Below are 21471 nucleotides of genomic sequence, written 5' to 3' on the forward strand. Positions count from 1 at the left end.
TCTTTATGACAATTACGTTTTTTTTCCCCTGGCTTTCTGGCTGGAAACCCAAATCCACCACAGCCTTTAATCCAGTGGAGTCTCAAACCTTTTAATTTCAAAGACTCTGAGAGTCTTTGAAGTCTTCTCTGAGAGGTTCAGACCTGAAATCTGGACCACACTTTGAGAACCACTGATTTAAACCATGTCATTTAGGGAGTGTGTAGATCTGCTTTTTCTTTTGTTCCCCCAGAATATGTTAGATTTCAAGTGGTTAATCAGATGTTTTTGGCTATTGATTTTGCTCCTAAAAAAACATGGTTGTCCTAAACAGTCTACAAGCTCAGAAGCCACATCACAATGTTGTGAGCTTGAATATTTGATTTGTTGTGTTTAGTTCCCACGGCTTGTATGGATGGTTCCCATCACCCAAACGATCATATTATCTCCCTGTGGGACTTTTCTTTTGACATTTTTTTTAAGATATACTTATTTAGAAAATCTTTTGAAATAAAACTGGAGAAATGTATTGATATTGGATATTCTTCGCAACCCATAAAAATGGGTCCGTGACCCAAAACCAGAGCTGTTTGGGAGGCTCTGGTTTCAATGTTTGTTGAGATTCTCTTCAACTTTGACTATAGGTTCACTAGCACAGCCCACACACACACCCACACACACACACACACACACACAATCTCTCTCTCTTCAATTCCCTTCATCTTCATCCTGTCTTTGATCTATGTATGTGGGGGGTGTGCATGGCTGTAGTACATGTGTGTGTGCATTTGGAAGTGTTCTATAAGAATATTCGATTGTGTGTGCGTGTGTGTGTGTGTGTGTGTGTGGGTGTGTGTGCGTGTGAGTCTGACGCTCCGCAGGGCTCCAATGAATGCATTGATTTCTGGGAGCTTTTCTCAGTTACATACAACATGATTTAGTGCATTTTATTTTCCATTGATGCTTTATTTCTTCCCCCTTCTGTGTTAATGTTAACCCGTTCTGACCTGAGATCAGATTCTAAAAATGTTCTTCTACATCCTGACAGTTTTCTGAAAAAGCTATGTTTCTATGTCAGTCGTTCTTCGATTTTTCAAAAATAGCAGACCTACAAGCTCGTACGAGCTTGTAGATCTGCTATTTTTCAATAGCTAAAGCAGTACATACATACATACATTTACAGTAGGATTTACGTGACTGCAAAGACAAGACGGAATCCTCCCCTTTACCCCCAAATCGTTTTCAGCACGTCTGTGCTCCAGAGTGTTCTGTATATTGTACTGTATATGACAGAAGCATTTGACAGTTGTGTCTGGCTTGAGAGAACAGTATACTGTATAGCAATCACAATGTGTACAGTGAGTCTCTACAAAATAACAGGGTCAACTCTTTTAATATATCTTCATCGTGTTACACAGAATGATTGTAATTTCCCCCTGTAGTTTCTGACATAACTCCTTTTTCTGATGACACGGACACTTTCATTTTCTTGGCGTGCATGTGCGGTGTGCGTGTGTGTGTGCGGCTGTGCGCGTGTGCACGTGTGTTAAGATATAAGGGAGACATCTCATTATTGACCTCCATACAGTATACTGCTTGTACGTACAGTAAGTGGATTGAATGGAAACATCCGCGGTCGCCACTTTGTCGTTCACGACATCCCGTTTGTAAAAGTGGCATCATTATTTTTGCAACCGAAGCCGTTTACTATTATTATTGTCCTTTTGGGGAAGTGTTTTTCTTCTCACAATGTTCTTTTCATTTTGTGCCGGCAGACATTTCAATGGCTGCTACTACTCTTATTTTGTAAAAAAAACAAATAGTGGTAAATCTGACTGTTATGTTGTTATGTTCTTATTGAATTATTCTCTCTCTGCCTCTCTCTCTGTTAACCTCATGCTGTCCTGAGAGCGAATCCTATAAATATGACCGTTATAACAGGGGTGGGCAACTTTGACGATGGCGAGGGCCAATATATTTCCACGCTCACTCCAGAGGGGCCACAGGGCATGTTACTGTCGTAGCAAAAAACAGCCGGTCTACAAGGCTGTTTTGAGCTTGTAGATCGGCTATTTTTTGCTATATTTGAATTGAAAACCTGAATAATTTTTAGCTATTTTTGAATTGGAATCCTGAAAAGTAACCTTTTTTTTTAATGAATTTCAAATGCATTTAGTTATGTTAACTTTTATGAACTGTTAACATAAACTACAGTACATTGGACAGAAAAAGACAATAACATGTTAATACTAGTCATTAAGTACTAGTCATTTAATATTAGTCGTGAAGTAATTAAAGTGGGTTTTTTTAATTGTAAGAGCTGAAATCAATACTATAACCTGTGGGCCGCAATAACAGTTTGCCCACCCCTTATAAGGAGTTCCAAATCATGGAGTGTGTTCGTTGTCTCATCGTCATGCAATCAAGCGCTAAACAAATCAGTCGGTGTGTTTCTGTTTACCTACTGTACATCCGCACACAATGGGATTATCGTGCGGCACAATTTAATATTTGGAACAGGGGACGATTTCTCACTACGAAAAAAAAGCATCAACTTGTATGAATGAGGCCATAAACTAATAAGAAATGTTTTGATGCAAAATACATTTTTTTTGTATTGTTTGTTCACTTTTGAGAACAACCTCCTGTTACACGGTTAATTGTAATGTTCAAAGCAGCCCGGGGTATATAATGACGTTCCTGCAGAAGCTCATCTGTAGTCGCTCTGAATTCTGTCTTCATCGGCCTGCAATTTGAACCAGTGCGTCATTAGTGTGTACAATGCTGCATGTACATGCTCAAATGGATCTGAAATGTATCCCCATTCTTTAATTAACATGTGAATTTCTGAATTCCGACAGTGTAAATAATTGCTGAGCCACCTGTTTGTTCTCTCCTCCTACACACTGTCTCCCTCTCAGCTTCCCTACTGCCTGTCTCTCACAGTTTTGTTCTGTTCTATGATTTGTATTTATGTACTGTATACCTACCAACTCTGGGACCTGATACCGTATCTTATCTATAAATGTACCAAGTCTCTGTCTGTGTGTACTGTACTGTACTGTATGTCTGTAAATTCACATAACTCCAACCGTTCGCCCCAACCGACATCAAATTCGACACATGCATGTTCCACGCCCCCAAACAGGGAGTGCAATCCCCGGACCGGTGTCGTCGTGTCCGTCGGATAGCCTGTGGTTGTCCAGCAGAACCAGCACAAAAGCCCCTCGCCCCGGCCGGGCTCTGGACCTGATCACCACCTACAGTATATCTCCATATATGGAGATATGGCCTGTTCTGACGTCACAACACTTCATATTGGGGCATGATGCTGACTCAGAACTCCATAGGAATAAAGGGACACAGAGAGATAGTTACAGTTCCATATATGGGCATAAAAGGTGGACTAAAAGGTGGAACGGGTATACTCTGACACGGGTACAACGGGTATTTGCATCGCCGGGTGGGGGGGGCATGGACCTCCAACTTCCATCGGTACCGACTCGGTGCTCCACAGCTGGGCTAAGTATACCTAGTAATTGACTAAGAACACTGGGTGGGTATTTGCCACATTTCATTTCTATTATTTTGAGACAAAGATCTGTTTGTTTTGATCTGAAACAACGGTATGTGTTCCTTTTTAGAGACAGGAGCCAGGTGAAGGTGTTAGAAACAACGGTATGTGTTCCTTTAAGAGACAGGAGCCAGGTGAAGGTGTTAGAAACAACGGTATGTGTTCCTTTTAGAGACAGGAGCCAGGTAAAGGTGTTAGAAACAACGGTATGTGTTCCTTTAAGAGACAGGAGCCAGGTGAAGGTGTTAGAAACAACGGTATGTGTTCCTTTAAGAGACGGGAGCCAGGTGAAGGTGTTAGAAACAACGGTATGTGTTCCTTTAAGAGACGGGAGCCAGGTGAAGGTGTTAGAAACAACGGTATGTGTTCCTTTAAGAGACAGGAGCCAGGTGAAGGTGTTAGAAACAACGGTATGTGTTCCTTTTAGAGACAGGAGCCAGGTAAAGGTGTTAGAAACAACGGTATGTGTTCCTTTTAGAGACAGGAGCCAGGTAAAGGTGTTAGAAACAACGGTATGTGTTCCTTTTAGAGACAGGAGCCAGGTGAAGGTGTCGGGAGGCAGAGATAGATGGCGCTCTCTGTTTACTGTGTGTGTCCGTGTGTTTGTCAGTGCTGTAAAACCTTCCTGTCGTATAGTTCCTGCTTGTGTCATAGGTCAAAGGTCAAAGGACAATGGACTCAAGAAGTTGTTTTTGGTGATCCATTAAAGACACATTCTGAATCTATAAGCTGCACTTTTGTCTTTTGTTTCTCTTCATGACAAGATGATTCTGACTAATAAATAATCACGTACACTCGTACAGTACCCTATACATTGTATCAGCTACCGGCAGTGGTGAAAAAAGTACTCTCATTTCTTATACACGTATAAAGTATAAATACTGTGTAGAAACATTCTGTTACAAGTAAAAAGTCCAAAAGTAGAAAGTACTCATTATGCACAATATGTCAAATAGAAAATGTATACATTATTTGTATGTACAGTATACACATCTTTTGAAAATAGCAGATCTACAAGCTCACGCATTGTGAGTTTGTAGATTGTCTATTTTCAAATGGCTATATATATAGAGAGAGAGAGAGGGAGGGGGGGCTGAAGTCGTTAATGTATGTTTTGTAATAATAATCCAAATCTACAAAGTTTGTCGTGGAATAAAAGTACAATATTTGGATCTGAGACGTAGTGGAGTAGTATTGGAAAGTGGAAATACTCTGGTAAATTACAAATACCTCGGAATTGTATAGGCCTACAAGTACAGTACCTACTTAAGTAAATGTAGTTCAGGATGGGTTCAGGATAAAGGCGAAGCCTAGAGCAGCGATGCACAAACTGTGTGTTGTGAACCAAACCTTAAGTCTCATGCAGGAGATATTTAATTATTGGCTCACAGAATTATGTAAAGCAACAACATGACATGACGTCAACTGTTACTAAACTCAGCAGGGGTTCCCAAACTGGTGTATGCTGCACCCCCTGTGGTGCACAGAATATATATCATAATATGCCATATTCAGGTTCATATAATGTGGATATAATTATGCACATCTATGTGTGGATCATTATAGGACTCTATATAGCTTATGTGACATACTGTAGGTGGCCACTTTTGAATAATTATGTCACATGATAAACCTAACATATATGTTTATCATATGTGACATATTAACCTGCATGAATAAATATGTTATATATTTCATTTCCATGTGGAGGGTGCGTTGTCTAGGTCGGGAGGTAACGGGTGCACTTACAGTATCCAACATTGTTGTTTTGAGCCACAGATACAAGAAGTGAATCTAGAAGAATTGTTATTGTTATTTTGATCAACGTTTGCCTGCCAATGAGTCATTTGTCATGACCCCCATTTGATGACAAATGACTCATTGGCAGGCAAACATTGATCAAAATAACAATAACAATTCATCATGGTTTCATTCAACAGTTAAAGATCTATAAGGGTTCATTTGGTTACCATTTACCAACCTCTCAATCATTTTGCTGGAGACCACCTGGAACCCCCTCACGGACCACTGGAGGTCCCCGGACCACTGGTTGAAAACCCACTGGCACTGGCTTAGCTAATGCTCTGGGAGGGAGAAGGGAGGGAGAAAGAGATTGCAGAGACAGAGGAAAGAAGTAGGAAAGAATGTGTGGAAAAAAGTTTGTTGGCCAAGTTTGAATGCTACAATTTGAAGACTGAACTTGAAGTGAGTGGCTGTGTGTGACTGCATGTGCACAGACACTGTGAGAAGGGCAGCCATCAACACAGTTGTTGATATTTGTAGATGAAGTTAGCCTCTTCAGTTAGCCAGTTAGCTTCTCCAAATACAGCCAGGCTAGTTGGCCAAGAGACTATAGAGACCAGACCTCCCAGTCCCATGACCTGCTGGACCTGGCCCTAGTGCTCCCGGTGACCATCCTGCTACCCGGTGACGAGGAGAAAGCCAGGTAGTTCCTCTGGCAACAGAAAGAAGATTCATGCAGTCACCCTTAGCCATTCACCATTCCAGTTACAATACTCCACCAAGGTTTTGAGATGCAAGCTACACGTGAACTCTGATGTGGTGAGTACTCACCTTTATTTTTGGCTCAGTTTGTTTGTTTGTTTGTTTGTTTGTTTGTTTGTTTGTGTGTGTGTTCGTGTGTGCGTGCGTGCGTGCGTGTCATTCTCATTTTCACAGTAAAAGCACGCCTTCAAGTGCTGCCAACCAAACTGAACAGCATCATACCATAGAATCTATGTCTCATTATATTAAACGGCTGTAATATCTACAAAGGACTGTATATAGCCAGGCATGACAGAATTGTGAACATTATTGCAAAAGATGTGTCACCTATGTTTCATTCCTTCCTTTGTGTTTCACAAAAATTCCTGTGTGAAAGCAGAAATGTTTCAATGCAATGGCCCAACCGTGTTTGCAAATATAACTGCAAATACACCAGATGTCATTATAATTGACGAGAACAGCAAAGAGGTTTTTCTATTGGAAGTTGGCTGTGCTTTTGATTCAAGTTTAGAGGAAGCTTTCCTTACTAAACAAGTAAAATATCAACCATTAGTACAGGCCGTTATACAACTGGGCTATACGTGTCAGCTCATTGTTTTTATATTTGGCAGCCTGGGCCATGATGTCCACAGGCTAGTGGTCAGAGGCTTGAGGATTATAGGGTTGTCCAGGTGTAAGGCAAAGCAGCTGCAACATACTATTCAATCTCCTCCATTATAGGCAGTCGGTTTATTTGGAGGAGAGGGTGCTTTTTGTACCCATGATGATGGTGTTGGTAATATGACAGACTGAAGTGACCAATGTTGGCTGTGAATAAGTTGTCTTATTGTGTTGCCTATATTCTGTACATTTAGGGCTTGTTTGGACTCCAGCACTGAGACACGTGATGTTTCAAGTGCGTAGTATATCAGAAGCAACTGGAAATATTTGTGCCCTTGATAATGTATTTTATAAATGTGGACTCAAATAAAGAAATCGAAATGTGTGTCTGTGCACAAAATGTAATTATAGGTTTTCCAATGAAGGTCTACTTTGGTTATTCAAGGGTAAATGTTTTATATTGATTTATATTCTAAAAAAGTTCATTTAGGACACAAATCCAAGTTTTTTTTTTGGGGGGGGGTGATTATTATTTTTTTGACTGGGGGGGTCATATTTTGACAGCAGGAATTGCCTGTCATAATTAGACCCCCCAGTATTAGGATGTTGATATTCAGTCATCAGCCAACACTCCCCACTGACAGGTAAAGGGCATGTGAGCTCAAACCCACAATTCAACATTTTGGTTTTAAGATGTTGATATTCATTTTGTATTCATCCTTAGGAGGGACCCCAAATCACACCTTGGAAAGCATGAGTGTCTATTTCAAACAAAGTGTTTTTTGACTGGGGGGGGGGTCATATTTTGAAAGCAGGAATTGCCTGTCATAATTTGACCCCCCAGTATTAGGATGTTGATATTCAGTCATCAGCCAACACTCCCCACTGACAGGTAGTACACCCCCCCCCCCTCCCAGAGAGGACATATAGGGCCTTAAGGCTCATTCATAGTCTGGATTTTCGGTGGTGGGGTGACCACCGAACAACAACATGACGTCACTGAGCCGTGGTGAAGAGCAAACCACCGCCACCGCTCCAGCCCTTCTCTCTGTTTTTACTCACCACCGCTCAACGTTATTTCAGCTCCGGTGGTCAGCTCACCACCGGAGCGGTGGTCAGTCACCTCACCACCGAAAATCCAGACTATGAATAGGCCTTTAACTCGTTGCCGACATAGGCTGCCCCGGAAGTCCATATTTGGGCCACGATTATGTGCTACGTCTTTGTTTACGTCACGCCCAGAGCATATATCATGACATTACTATATTGGGAGCAACAGTACGCTTGTTGACACGGCCTGCATAGACCTCAGTGGCACAAGGTATAATCAAACCTCCATCATGATTAAACAACACTTAGAGCGTGCCAAGGAGAAGGTCTACATGTATAATCAGAACTTCAACGTCATTAAGCAGCATCTAGAACTGGCCAAGGAAAAGGTCCACGCCATGAAACAGAGCAGCGATGCCGCCGAGCAAACGATCAAAGCTCTGGAGGAAGAGAGCACGGCCAAGCACGGCCAGTTCCAGGCCATGCAGAAAAGCACCCAACAGATCCAGAACCGGTTGAAGGACAAGGAGCAGGAGATCATCGGCCTCAAAAAGTGTCTGCTGTTCAGATGGAAGAACACGAGCGGGCCCAATCTGAAACGGAAACAACAAATGGCACAGAACACACAGAGTGAGAAGAAGCCCGAGGGGGAGGGCGAGGAGGAGATCGCCACCGTCAGACAGAAGAACGAGCAGCTCCAGAACCAGCTCTACCTCGTCGAGGAGGACCTGAGGTCCAAAGAGGCCTACTGGAACGTGGAGCTGGAGAGACTGGGGAAGGAGCGGCAGGGACTGGCCGGGGCCAACGAGGCTCTGATCGAGAAGAACGTGCAGCTCCAGAAGCAGCTGAACCTCATCCAGAGCATCCTGAGGAACAAAGAGCCTCGGCCCGTTATAGAGCAGGAGAACGAGAAGAGACCGAGGACGACAGCCGGTGGTGAAAACGAGGTTCTGACCGGGCAGACGAGGCAGACCCAGAAACAAGTAGACCTCGTCCAGGAAGCGCCAGGAAGACCCAAGGAGCTTCATTTGTACCTGGAGCAGAAGAAATGGGAAAAGGAGAAACATGCACCACCTGGTGGTGATCATGAGCCTGACCGAGCTGACCGGACCGGGCAGAACCAGAACCAACCGGATGTCGTCCAGGAGGAAGAGCCGAGACCCGAAGAGCTTCGTTCAAACTTGGACGAGCAACTGGAGAAGAAGAAGAGACCGGGACCAGCTGCTGACGATGAGGCTTTGGCCGAGCAGAACGGGGAATCACAGAACCAGAACCAAGTGGACTCTGTTCAGGAGGACTTGGGACCCAAAGAGATCCACCCGTCGTCCTTGGACGATGATAAAGAAAAACAAGATCTAGCTGCTGACAATGAGACTTTGCCCGATCAGAACTCCGGGAAACTCCAGAACGAACCGGATCTCGTCCGGGAGGAAGAGCCGATGCCCGAAGAGCTTCATTCGTACCAAGAGAAACTGGGGAGGAATAAGAGGCCGGTATTATTAGCTGATGAAAACAAGGACTTGGCTGAGCAGCAGAACTGCAGACAACGCCAGAATCAATCTCTCGACGAGCCGTCAGGATGAGGACCTGCCGTGTCTCGGGGATTGGAAGCCACAACAAAACTGTTCTGAAGACACTGGAGAGTCAAAATAAGGACAGGATTATACAACAACAGCTGGAGCAATATTTTTTTAAACTTTGAAAGAGGCTAGCCTGTAAGAGGTTCGGTCCGTCTGTGTGGTGTGTTTGTCTTTGAGATAATCCTCCTTCAGAGCTATAGCCGCGTCAGAACACGCTGAATGCCTGCCCATATACAGTATGCATTCATACATCATAAATACGTCATACAGTAGGTAGTGGATCCACACGAAACCACTCTTAAACCACGTTATTAAAACTCATCTTTTTTTTGTTATGCTTAGCGTTCTTTTTTGCTTTTTTATTAGTATATAATATAAAGTGTAGAAAGGCCGGTAAAGGAATTCAAAGAGGAAAAGGGAGAACATGTCATGAGTCATGGGATTATAGGATATAGGATTATAACTCGGGTCCTCTTGACTCATAAGAACCATGATATGTGTCATGCTTTAGCTATTGAAAAATAGCAGACCTACAAGCTCGTAGCGCGCCACCGAGTGGCGCGCTACGAGCTTGTAGATCTGCTATTTTTGAAAAATCGAAGAACGACTGACATAGAAACGTAGCTTTTTCAGAAAACTGTCAGGATGTAGAAGACATTTATATAATCTGATCTCGGGTCAGAATGGGATGAGCCTGGCCCTTCAGGTGTCCCAGCTGTAACTGATCCAAGCACCACTTTCTATAGAGCCATAGTGCATAATGTACGCTGACCCTTGTAGCCCAGAACCGACGGCCCCAGATAGTTTTTGTTGGTAGGTATACACAGCTGTTGTACCCACTGCATTCCACAGTTTTGGGGAATTCATATCGGTACAGACGACCAGTAATTAAGGGCAACTAATATTAAGGATGACTATGAATATTTCACCCACCCCACCACGTCACGGAGAGGGAGAGAGAGAGCTTATGTTACCCACGGAATAATCTGGGTGAACTATAAGGGTACCAAAACACGTTGATTGTCAATGTAAAAAAATAATAAAGTAGGAGGCAGCTGACATAGTATATAGTCTAACATAGAATAGTGGAATAAGCTCTCTCTCTCTCTCCCTCTCTGTCTCTCTCTCTCTCTCTCTCCCTCTCTCTCTCTCCCTCTCTCTCTCTCTCTCTCTCTCACCTCTCACGTCTAAGTAATATCTTGAATAAATGTAATAATAATAATATTAACACAACAGCCATCTACAATTAAAATGCATGCCTTCTTTAAAACGAGTATTATTTTCATCGTAGGGGCTGTGATTCCGTGTCGAGTTAAACGGCCGGAAATTCCTCAAGGGACGACTCGCTCTTTTCTCCACTCACGTTTATCGATGGCAGGTCAGGGAGGTAAGTAGCACCCCCCAAGGACCGATACACACACATGCACGCCACACACACACACACACGCACACGCACGCCACGCACAAGCACAAGCACATGCACGCCACGCACAAGCACATGCACGCCACACACACGCACATGCACGCCACACGCACACGCACATACACGCACACACACACATGCAACAAGCACATGCACGCCCCACACACACACACACACACACACACACACACCAGTTTAGTAAGTTGAATAACATAATGAGATGCCATGTGGCCAATATAAATACATCTTTTGACTGGTTTTATTTCTATACAATAACGCACTGCATTCATGCTTTATGTAATGTATACAGTAGTGAGCATGGAGCAGTGAATCTGCATTCGTGTGGCAGCCAGGGGGCCCGGGTGCCCCTCCTTCACACAAGTGTGTTTTGTATTAGAAAGATGGGGTAGAAAGTAGACTAAAGTACAGAGGTAGCCATGGTGATGATAATTGCATTTTTAAAGCACTACTTCTTGTTATGAAATGCTCCTGCTGTTGCTCCCTCTCAAATCTCCTACCATCTCAATAACAGCAGCACCACTCTCCCTCTTTTAGCAGTATGTGCTCTGTCGTGATGCCTAGTGCCAAAATGGACAGAAATGCCACTGGATGACACTTGCGGTATGTTCAGATAATTACAGAACACTCTGATAAGCCGCGCCGATTTCAGACTGCTCTGGTTTATTATGTGATGACCAGTTGATTAAAGAGTATATACTCGTTATCTAACGTCGTCACTGGTAATTTTCATCTTTTAAAATGCATTCAATTCATCCCTGTATATTCATCATGTTTATACATGATAAATACAGGGATATATAGAATACAAGTTAACAAGATAAAACCGTCACATTTGGTAATGACTGAATGCAAGTCAGTGGACATTGTGCGCCAAGAAGTAATAATAATAATAATAATAATAGTAATTGTATATATAGGGTTATTTGATAGGTGCACAGTTGTGTTGCCATCAGACCAACGGTGCCGGAGATTAGCTGTTCACAGATGGACACATGGACGGACGGACGGACGGACGGACGGACAGACAGGGTGCAAAACATAGCGTCTCCCCATAATACAAGTTAACAAGATAAAACCGTCACATTTGGTAATGACTGAATGCAAGTCAGTGGACATTGTGCGCCAAGAAGTAATAATAATAATAATAATAATAGTAATTGTATATATAGGGTTATTTGATAGGTGCACAGTTGTGTTGCCATCAGACCAACGGTGCCGGAGATTAGCTGTTCACAGATGGACACATGGACGGACGGACGGACGGACGGACGGACAGACAGGGTGCAAAACATAGCGTCTCCCCATGCCTTCGGCCTGGTTTAGACAATAACAATACATCGAAATAATAATAATAGCTATTCTGAACCTTCATGATTGCCAAGCAAGCAGTGCATGCCATAATTGTACAGCACAGTGAGTACAGTCAGGGTACGGTAAGCTGTGTTGTGGGGGGGCGGTGGAGGAGCAGGCTAACCTTCTCACCAATTTTAGCAGCAGAATAAATTGGTGCTTCACGACGACACTGCCAGAGAAAGTTATGGCTCATATTCTGGAGTTTTGGAATTTTTGGAGGACGTAAAGAAATCAACCTTGCTTTATAGGTTGCACTCTGCCGCCCAATGTTTCGTCCATATAACGTTTAATTTCGGACCTTGGTCAATTTGATCTGTTTTCTGCAGCTGTCTAATGGAGTCTACTGGGGTCTACTGGGGTCTACTGGGGTCTACTGGGGTGAGGTTGTCTAGTGGGGTCTACTGGGGTCTAGTGGGGTCTACTGGGGTCTACTGGGGTCTACTGGCGTCTACTGGGGTGAGGTTGACAGCTAGTGGTAGAATACTTACTTTCGGATCCACAACGCGCAGGGAACGACGGTGCAATTTTAGCTATTTGGAGCATTTTATTTTGTAGTTTCACTCGGAAACGGAAAGCTGTGTGTTTTTGAACCGATCAGAACGGGACGTAGTCACCTCTGCTATACGTGCACGACGCGTCGCACGCGTACGTGCAGATTGTTTGTTTACGAAGTCACAGAGACAGGCAGCGTTTCTTTCTTTTTTTTTCTTTTGGCTTTGGCCTTTATTTTATATATTTTATGGAGGGACAGACAGTAGGCCGACAGGAAATGGGGAGAGAGATGTGGGGGGCGGGGGTGACATGCAGTAAAGGCCGTCGGGATCGGGAGTCGAACCCGCGGCACACTGCCAGACTGGATTATACCAGCCAAGGGGCCTGGACCGCTGAGCCATGGCCCCAGGCTGACAGACAGGCAGTGTTTCTAACCTATTATGTTTTCAGATGCATGTTTTAGCGTGCTGCTGAAGTTTAAAACGAGTAATACACCGTCTGGATGTCATCTTGAAATGAGATTAAAAACAGAGTATTTCTGTAATCAGAAGCAGCTGTGTTTGGATGGACGCGCAGAGATGGGAATAAAACGGTTTGAATTAAATCAAGATTCAGTTTTATTCATGTGAGGCTTTCGTTCAAAGGAAGTAATTAAAATTAGATTTTTATCGACTTTTGATATAAAAAAAACACACGTTTTAATTTCCCCATTGTTTCGGCATCCATTGTTATGCATGCCCATAAATGATGACTCCACATTATGGTCTAAATCTGTGAAAAAACGTATGTTTCATTTCACTAGGTCTTTAACAGAACAGTGTGCCACCACCTTTACTCTGATCTTGCACAAGCAGTGTCTATACTGCCAAAGACTTCATTGTAATAGTGATCCATCATAATTATGTACAGTATATATGCCAAGACTTGACGCCATAGGCTAACTATAATATGTCCAACATTTAATGAGGAATCTGGTTGTCCACAATAGTGACATTGCTTTGATCCCGGTGTCACCGCCACAGGAATACGAGAGCTAATCATGCAGGGTCTGAAAACAAATTAATTCATGTCCGTCGTGTATTTCTGAGATATAGTTTCAAAAAGCACAGCCTCCAGTTGGTTTCATCTCGCCCGAGACGATTCATTGAAGTGAAATATGACAGGCGTAGAAAATTGACCTTCACTTTGCTTATGAATTCACCATGTGTATGAATAGGAAAATCAATTTTCTTATCCGTTTGATACCTGCTGTTAAAGCACAGGTGGGACAGGATAATTAGTTCAGCATAACATGTGTATAACGTCGCACGCGCTGCAGCCAACATGCCATTCCAGGAACTGTGCTAGCACCGTGGGGCTGGCTGGTTGCTAGGTTACGGCTTGGCTTCATTTAACCCATTTCGTGCGGGAACCCCTTTTGGTGTTAGCATTACGTTATGCTTTAGCTATTGAAAAATAGCAGATCTACAAGCCCATAGGTTTGCTATTTTTGAAAATGTGGCACAAATCATTGATTATATATTTCAGAGCAGAACATTTTTAACTAAAATATTTGCTTCTGGGGGGGAGGTCCCTGGAACTACATATTTTGAGATGGGGGTCCGTGGCCCAATACAGATAATTCTGGGGGTCCTTGACATGAAAAAGGTTGATCAACTGACATACGTAGAAACATAGGTTTTTCAGAAAACTGTCAGGATATAGAAAAACATTTTTAGAATCTGATCTCAGGTCAGAATGGGTTAAATGTGGACTGCACTCATCACATCCGCCAGCCTCTCGTTCTCCCCAGGCCCACCGTAACACCACCACCACCGTGCCTGTCAGAGTTCTTGACGCCTGCACGCTCCCATTGGAAGCGCTTTGCATTCGCTCGCGCGATGCGTGCGATCCACTCGCCATGGGCTGTCGAGGGAAACGCCAGCTCGCGTCTCTCACGTCTCTCACGTCAAGGCGCTGAGGAGAATGTAGGAGAAGCAAAAACATTGAAATGGAGGAACGACTGCTGGGATTAATCACTGTGGTGAAAACATCATGCAGAGAAGAGAGTGTTGGAGCTGACATCCGCATGCGCTTGTTTATTAAAGGATCCCCATTAGAGGCACATGAATGAGCATTGGTACAGTAGTCTTCCTGGGGTCCAAAACCAATACAGAGAAAGAATAATACACAAAAACACTTATTGTGACCACTGACCAGGACGTGTACTGTACATATACTGTACGTCTTCATAATTACACCCGTAGGAGGCCCTAGCAGGCTATAGTGTAGACATGTCTTTAGCTGTAAGCTGTGAGCTTTGCGAGCCAGACAGGGGTCAGAACCATACAGGGGTCGAACCATGTCTGAATAGACTCCTTATCTGAGCAAAACATTCCCTGAACACGGGAGACACTTATATATATATATATATATATATATCCATGCCAATGTTGCCTTTCAAGTTATGAGAAATGACCTTTTCTTCCCGGTTCCCCGCTCGTTTTCCAATGAACGGGCATGGCAAACCTTTATACATTATATATAGCCTCGGAAACCCAGACGTTTTTATTTCCAGGGAGAAAAAAAGAAAGTCTGGGACCGAGTCAGTCCACTTCGATTCGGCATAGAGTAGCGCAAACGTCGATCACTCTCTGCTGATTTCTGATCGTCTGCACCTTTTGTGAAATTGACACACACACACACACACACACACACACACACACACACACACACACACACACACACACACACACACACACACACACAAACACACACTCCTCTCTTTCTCTGTCACACTAATTAATTTGTCTCATGTCGCGCAGCTGCGTCTAGATTCTCCCGGCGGATCCTGCCGGGAGCTGCCTATGCCATAGAAAGCAGAGGTGGACCCCAGTCTAGGGGGTCCGTGGTGGAGCTGCCTATGCCATAGAAAGCAGAGGTGGACCCCAGGCTAGGGGGTCCGTGGTGGAGCTGCCTATGCCATAGAAAGCATAGGTGGACCCCAGGCTATTATACATGAAACACTGAGCTATTTTAACTGCATATAGGCTGTTTGAAATGTGCGCTATAGAATAAACAAGCATCAGTCCAATTAGTTATTTTCATACTTAACCATTAGTCGTCTTGTCTTGTGAGTGATAGTGTGACGAGAGATGGGGGGGGGAGAGATGCATGGGGGGGGGGGTGACACGCAGCAAAGATCGCCGGAATCGGGACTCGAACCCGCGACACGCCTACCAGCCTAGACCGCTATAGGCCAGGCTGGGCTGGCGGTTTGGCAGTATAGACTGGGATTAATTCGCTTTGCAGTTTTTCTGATCCGGTCTGGGTCTAGAATGCTATTATGAAAACAGTGTGCATGTGCTGTATGTGTGTTAGAAAATTATACATATATACAGTAGGTATAGTTGCCAGGCTTAGAGAGCTTAGCCTATCTGTCACTTCCAGCTTTCACAGCAGCCATTTTTTAAAAGATATATTTGTTTGTGGCTTTCGCCTTTTTTCTTTCTTTTTTATAGAGTGTAGGCTGACACGCAGTGAAGGCCGTCGTCGGGATCGGGAGTCGAACCCGCGGCCACACCAAGCCAGACTGGATTATACCAGCCAATAAGGTGCCCAGACGGCTACACCATGCAGCCGCCCGGCCCCGCCCACAGCAGCCATGTTGACGCCCGGACCCACAGCGGCCATGTTGACGCCCGGGCCCGCCCACAGCAGCCAGCCAGCCATGTTGAGGTACATACAGCTGAAGGTAAACGGTGGTGATGGTGGGTGTGTTTCATTTTCCACGTATCAGCCTGAAGTTAACCCATTTTGGGGCGGGCAACCCCTTTTGGTGTTACTCAGTGCCGGTTCTAGGCCTTTTGAGGCCCTAGGCAACATATTATACAGAGCCCAAAATGTTTATAAACAAATCACAAATGTTTATAAACAAATCACAAATGTTTATAAACAAATCACAAATGTTTATAAACAAATCACAAATGTTTATAAACAAATACCAAAATGTTTATAAACAAATCCCAAATCCCTTGGTCCTACCCCCCCGACCATGAGACTTACTACAGGTAAACTGGTAGTGGTCCTACCCCCCCATGAGACTTACAAATCCCAAATGTTTATAAACAAATCCCAAATGTTTGTAAACAAATCCCAAATGTTTATAAACAAATCCCAAAATGTTTATAAATAAATCACAAATGTTTATAAACAAATCACAAATGTTTATAAACAAATACCAAAATGTTTATAAACAAATCCCAAATCCCTTGGTCCTACCCCCCCGACCATCAGTGCCGGTTCTAGGCCTTTTGAGGCCCTAGGCAACATATTATACAGAGGCCCCCCCCCCTCCTGCTTTGCCACGCCGGATAAAAATTGTAAATTTGCCATGAAAATGCTTCAATCTGGTGCACTTTGAGATCAAAATTAAGAAGCTAGGTGGGGGCCACATGTGGCCAGTAGCCCATGTAAGGGATACATGGAAAAGAAAAAAATCTTCTCCCTGTGACGAGGCCCCCTCAGTGGTTGAGGCCCTAGGCGACCGCCTAGTTCGCCTATGCCTAGAACCGGCCCTGGTGTTACTAGATTATACGCTATGCTTTAGCTATTGAAAAATAGCAGATCTACAAGCTCATAGCGCGCCACCGAGTGGCGCGCTACGAGCTTGTAGGTCTGCTATATTTTGAAAAAAATCGAAGAACGACTGACATAGAAACATAGCTTTTTCAAACAGACATTTTTATAGAATCTGATCTCAGGTCAGAATACACATAGGGGCTCTCCTCTCCTGGCATGAATTAAACATAATCTAAAGTTATATTTGCCAACCTTCAGCAGCCAGTATTTGCCAGTATAAAACATGCTGTGAAAAGGGTCAGTTATATACAGTAGGTCTACTATACAGTCAGCCGCGCTGCTCTGCGAAACACAATGTCTTATTCCAGACGCGTCTCGCACAGCACGGCCCTCGCTCCAAACATATGCTCGCCGCCGTGGCCTTTGCCACGAGGCTGTGCAGCGGAACGCTGATACATTCCGAATGGCTCCCGGTGTTTATCCCATTCTGACCTGAGATCAGATTCATACGAGGTTTCCACTGGACACACACTGGTCTGATGAACCCATTCTGACCTGAGATCAGATCCTAAAAATGTCATTCGTTCTTCGATTTTTCAAAAATAGCAGACCTACAAGCTCGTAGCGCGCCACTCGGTGGCGCGCTATGAGCTTGTAGATCTGCTATTTTTCAATAGCTAAAGCATAACATGATGCTGACACCAAAATGGGTTCCAGGTCAGAATGGGTTATGTGTGAGAGAGAGAGAGAGAGGATCCACATGAATAGCCAAACATCTGTGCAACTTTATACTCATCTTGAAAAATATAGACAGATAAAAAGAAAATATAGACAGATAAAAAGAGTTGAGATGTTTATACAAACGATGCCAAATGGCACTGCTTATGCTCGCTCTCACAGAGCCGTCGGAGGAACGCGTGGGCAAAGAGCGGAAAACGACTGAAAACTCGCCAACGACTGGGAAAAACCTCGTCAGGGAGTTCATGAGACGGTCAGCTGGCGGGGGACGGGACGGACACGGACAACAAGGTTTAAGGTTTGTCTTTATTTGTCTCCCTTGGGAGACGTGTGTCTTGGAGACGGAGTCACAGCTGCATACAGATAACATACATGACGTTCACATAAGAAAAGGGAAAAACACCATGAAACACACCAACATACAAAACAGAGATATTGATTGATTGATTTATTTGATTGACATATTTATTAACAGTTTGCAGAATTACAGTACATTTCAAGCACAAACTCAATACAAAGACTGTTAACTGTGAGTGGACGACCCTTTTGAGCCAAACGGCTGTCCACCTCATGAACAGCTCTCAGCGGGTAAATGGGGCTGGTCAAGGTCTCAGGTTCCAACTCCGATATTTTAGATTTTCCCTCCCGGACCCCCGTGGCGTTTAAGAGGTTAAGCATTACCATGTTCAATTCATCAAAACATTTAGAGACGTACAAATAGACACTTCTATATGGTCAAAGAACAGAACAGGAATTCATCATAAAGGAGGTATATTATTGCACACATTCCCTTGATGAAGTGCGACTAGTCAATATAAAGTGCATTCGGCAATCTCTGATTGAGCATTTTGATTGACAGGGGAACAAATGAGTGTTTAACCTATTTTGTCGGGAACCCCTTTTGGTGTTAGCATTATGTTATGCTATAGCTATTGAAAAATAGCAGATCTACAAGCTCATAGCATAGAGCTTGTAGATCTGCTATTTTTGAAAAATCGAAGAACGACTGACATAGAAACATAGCTTTTTCAGAAAACTGTCAGGATGTAGAAGACATTTTTTGAATCTGATCTCAGGTCAGAATGGGTTAAATCGATTCTACACATACCGTGGAGTTCTACAGTATATCTCTTATACCGGATGGCATTAGCTCGTACTCTCTGTGGTACAACAACACATGCAAGCAGGTCTTTGTAATGGAAGGTCCTCGTGTTGAAGTGGATGTAGAAAGGCTTGTTTGTCTCCCTGTCCTCTCAGAGGATAGGATGGCTCATGGCTGTATGAGGTGTATGAACAGGGTTTGTCTCCCTGCCCTCTCAGAGGATAGGATGGCTCATGGCTGTATGAGGTGTATGAACAGGGTTTGTCTCCCTGCCCTCTCAGAGGATAGGATGGCTCATGGCTGTATGAGGTGTATGAACAGGGTTTGTCTCCCTGTCCTCTCAGAGGATAGGATGGCTCATGGCTGTATGAGGTGTGTGAACAGGGTTTGTCTCCCTTCCTCTCAGAGGATAGGATGGCTCATGGCTGTATATGAGGTGTATGAACAGGGTTTGTCTCCCTGTCCTCTCAGAGGATAGGATGGCTCATGGCTGTATGAGGTGTATGAACAGGGTTTGTCTCCCTGTCCTCTCAGAGGATAGGATGGCTCATGGCTGTATGAGGTGTATGAACAGGGTTTGTCTCCCTGTCCTCTCAGAGGATAGGATGGCTCATGGCTGTATGAGGTGTGTGAACAGGGTTTGTCTCCCTTCCTCTCAGAGGATAGGATGGCTCATGGCTGTATGAGGTGTATGAACAGGGTTTGTCTCCCTGTCCTCTCAGAGGATAGGATGGCTCATGGCTGTGTATGAGGTGTATGAACAGGGTTTGTCTCCCTGTCCTCTCAGAGGATAGGATGGCTCATGGCTGTATGAGGTGTATATGAACAGAGGCACAAACAACAGATGGTGCGGTTGATCTGCACTCTGCTCTGCACTCCTTCTGCTTTGTTCTTTGAACTTGATTGTATTGTTCATTCATTCTTCCTTCCTCCATTCCGTGCCTGCCTGAGCCCATTGTGCACCCAAGGACATTGTGTGTGTGTGTGTGTGTGTGTGTGTGTGCGTGTGTGCGCGTGTGTGCGTGTGCGTGCGCGTAGAGGCATATACTGTATATCGTCGGGGAAAATAGTGCCTGGAGAGTGTGAGAGAGGTTTATTGCTTTTCACTTGTCTCTCAAAAAATACAGTCTGCTTATTCATCGGGGGGTTTAAAACTATTGGTTGATGTTCATAAGTTCATATTATATGTTCATATAGCAACAGTGCCTCTGTCCATGGTGCTTAAAGAGATCACAGGGATAGTCTACTGTATATACAGGATCTATGCATGCTGGTTTGAAATGGACAAACGCACCAGCAAACGATGCCACTGCGTGTTTGTTTGTTTACAGCATAATACCGTATAAAGCAACACCCCCGCACGGCACCCCTACTAAAAACATTCCCACGCCCCTCTCTCTCTCTCTCTCTCTCTCTCTCTCTCTCTCTCTCTCTCTTTGATGTGGTAACCAGAGGAGAGTCAGAGGATCACACTGAGCACTCTGAGGTGACCTGCTGCTCTCCTCAAACTGCTCCAACATCATCGTATATATGCAGACTGTGTGTGACCTGAAAGTATAAAGATACTCATAGCAGCAGGAGGCCGCAGTACACACCCTTTCAGAAGTGTCAGGGTTCCACGCCAGCCCTCCTGAAATATAGCCTTTGGGCAAGGCATTGACTTCCCAAAATGAGCTAAATCTACAAGGCTCAGCCTGCAGCCGAACAGATTATAGGCAGTATAGGCACTATAGCAGAGGGGGCCACGATTGTAAAACGACATACTGTATATACGTCTCGTATATTTCATACGGTATGTGATGTGATGTCCCTCACCTTCCTTCCTCCGTTATACAGTATACGGTGTCTTCTGTGTGAAGACGTCTCGTATATTTCTGGAATAGAATGTGACGTCTTTCTTCACCCTCTGAAGGGGCGTGATGATTTATTTCATTCAGCCCCCCCTCTGTGCCTTTGATGTTGTAACCAGAGGAGAAATGGCACCATTCGGATGAGGATTGATTCACACTGAGCCCTGGCCTCGCTCTCTTCTCTTCTCTGTGACCGGCAGCTCACCTCAAACTGCTTCAATATCGTAGTTATTTGGATTTTGGAGCTGAAAGCAAAGATATATAGCAAAATGGCTACACAGGAGGACGTGCCTTCCCTTCATCCACGCAGCACCGGAGGTTTAGGGTTCAGGAACGCCGAACGCCTGCCCTGTGAAATGTCCTCGGGCAAGACTTTGAATACCCTAATGAGCTCCTACTCCAAGACTCTTACAGCTTAGAGAACATCGCCTCAGGGAGGTTGAAGTTCTACTTCTCTCTCTCCAGATGAATGTTCTGACTCTTCTCTCCAGCTCTTTTAGTGAACAGAACATATGATTGATTGATTGATTGATTCTTTATTGCAGACTCAGGGGAATCCATATCACAGTACAGAACAGCAACACAATACACATATACATTCGTTCGGGTCCGGGATACCGATTTCATCTAATTGGTAATTTGGA

Source organism: Protomyctophum bolini (assembly GCF_963924005.1).
Source record: "Protomyctophum bolini genome assembly, chromosome: 21".
Classification (NCBI taxonomy): Eukaryota; Metazoa; Chordata; class Actinopteri; order Myctophiformes; family Myctophidae; genus Protomyctophum; species Protomyctophum bolini.